This window comes from Palaemon carinicauda, chromosome 12 (assembly GCF_036898095.1).
Source record: "Palaemon carinicauda isolate YSFRI2023 chromosome 12, ASM3689809v2, whole genome shotgun sequence".
NCBI lineage: Eukaryota > Metazoa > Arthropoda > Malacostraca > Decapoda > Palaemonidae > Palaemon > Palaemon carinicauda.
The window spans coordinates 66,772,898-66,775,397 of NC_090736.1; the positions used below are offsets into that span (position 1 = coordinate 66,772,898).

Genomic DNA, 2,500 nt, shown 5'->3' on the forward strand with positions numbered 1-2,500 from the left:
CCAAATGAGATAGGGCTGTCCAGACAGGCCACGACCTTCCACTGCGTTGCAAAACATACCTCCTCAGTTCGCCAATCTCTCGTGTATGAATCCTTGGCCTTCATAGGGGTAAGGCTACCGTGTGCCGTGTGCAATCTATTGCTACTTAGGTTTCCAAGTAGGATCTGCCTGGCCCTGCCTGGCTCTGTCTGTCTTCAGACTTCAAAATATGTGAAACAATTGTTTACAACACGATTGGTATAACAAAATTACAATAATTAAAAGCCATTGAAATAAATCCAAGGTGATCTATTCACTCGAGACAGTTTTGTTGAACTAAAAGTTATATTTTGGTATAAACTGTTTGATGGGGGTATATTGCACCCTATGTTATCAGGAGCCTTGGAAAGAAAATAACTCCTATAGTCCATTTCTTTTATCGAGGCATATTTGCACCGATTCGAAGGGGTGCCCTTTTAGCTGGGAAAAGTTTCCAGATCGCTTATTGGTTGGACAAGATAATTCTAACCAATCAGCGATCAGGAAACTTTTCCGAGCTAAAAGGGCACCCCTGCGAGTCAGTGCAAATATGCCTCGATAAAAGAAATGGACTATAGTAAGGAACTAACGGGAATTTCCTATAATTAAACAAAGGCGTTGTTGAACCATAAGTTGATCGTAACCAACTATGAAAATGGACCAAAAACTGCAATTTATTTTTATTCGATGACTGGCACTATGTACAATTAATGTTTTATGTGGGCGATTCTGGCTCGTTTTCTTATTTACAGAAAAAAAAAAAATACTGGCGCTAGCCAACATGTAAATCATAATTTAATTTTAAACTGGAAATGAAAATTTGCATTCTAGTTAAAATGAAGGTATGATTGATACCAAATGTAATAAATCATTACCATCCTTGTTAGGGGGTTTTAGGCAAAGTAATATTTCTGTATGAAATGAAATTTCGTTTAAAACCGGTGAACCATTTCCGGGACGTAGAATTCCAGCCCCGGAACTAGACTAGAAAAAAAAGGACCTGGGTCGTACGAATGTCATCACATAAACGGCAAGGAAGTCTTTTAGTTTTCTCGGCACTTTTGATCATTCGTTTCGTTCACAGCCGCAACCTTGGACTAACCTCTCAACCAGGCCGCGCTCACCTTGCTCTCTGGGAATCCGAGGGAGAGTTTCCTTCGAAATGAATGAAATTCTGACCTTGAAACAATGAATGACGTTTACTTGCTCGCGTTGGAGACAAAAATGTATTTTCTGTGAAATGAGATTTGTATGTTTGTTTGTGTATGACAAATCAGTGGATTCTAATCCACAAGCTTCGTTATTTCGTTAAGCACGTCTTTGCGCCTACTTTTGCATGTACAGTATATCTGTCTTGTAACCTACTGCACGGAATATCTTTGGTATATACGACATAGAGCGTGTGTCTAGCTATGTATCTAGCCTACAGTTATTATTCCATTGTTGATAAAATTACAAGCTATCACGTTCCGTCATCCAATAACGCTATAACACATCCGGTGTGAATGATACACGATTGGTCGAAAGTGTATCTGCGTCATGGAGGGCAAATTTATATATAAATAAAAAACTTAATCTTCGTGTAATCTACAATGATATATTAAGAATTACCTTGAGTGCTCCTTAGTATCTTCATCGATGAATTATAGTAATAAACTCCTTCGCCATATAAATTTGGACTTGAATCCTTGACGCCCTGTGATATATAAAGAATGAAAGAAAAAAAGGCTCTTAGCATTCCCTTATACAAAGGTTTCTTAGTTTAAGCTGCACATTCAACACCTGATATGTGCATTCATATAACTTTATCAGCCAGTCCTCTTTATTAAACTATTCGATCTTTTAGTTAGCAAACTTCGCCTAGACCATATGGGACAAACTGTTATCTATCATAATTTCGTTTATGGTTATTTCCGGGTTAGGTCTAGCGATCCCCCAATGCCAGATGGTCCACTGTAATTGCAACATAATGATCTTTTTCTGAACACCCTGAATGTTTCCATAAGAACATTTGTGCCGTCTTAAGTTCCAGGATGGTTCATTGTCCAAGATGATACGCAAATTTGAGAACAATTGATTTATAGCAACCGAGTCTCTTGGAGATAAATGCTTCATTATCGTGGAGGACATTAGAAAGGGTTTGTATGGGAGTCTATTTTGTTTAAAGTGAAACATTTCTCCCTTGGGTTATTGAAGTAAGGTCATCAGTAGATAACCCTTGACCATGTTAGTATTGGATCCAAGTACAGACACACACACACTCACACACACACACACACACACACACACACACACACACACATATATATATATATATATATATATATATATATATATATATATATATATATATATATATATATATATATATATATATATATATATATATGTGTGTGTGTATATATATATATATATATATATATATATATATATATATATATATATATATATATATATATATATATCTGTGTGTGTGTAAATA

At 36.1% G+C, this 2,500-nt stretch overlaps 1 protein-coding gene across 3 annotated transcripts in view; it reads left to right on the forward strand.

Annotated features, from left to right (window-relative positions):
• The window catches only part of LOC137650570 (endothelial lipase-like), a 37,797-nt gene that overhangs the window by 2,000 nt on the left and 33,297 nt on the right, over positions 1–2,500 (forward strand). Inside the window, exon 1 of one of the 3 annotated variants that reach the window (XM_068383785.1) lies at positions 1–108. This exon is cut by the window's left edge and continues 3 nt beyond it. The exons of the other annotated variants lie outside the window; for them this stretch is intronic. The gene's annotated coding sequence lies outside the window, so the exon portion shown is untranslated. The remainder of the gene's footprint in view (positions 109–2,500) is intronic. 3 annotated transcript variants of the gene reach the window in all.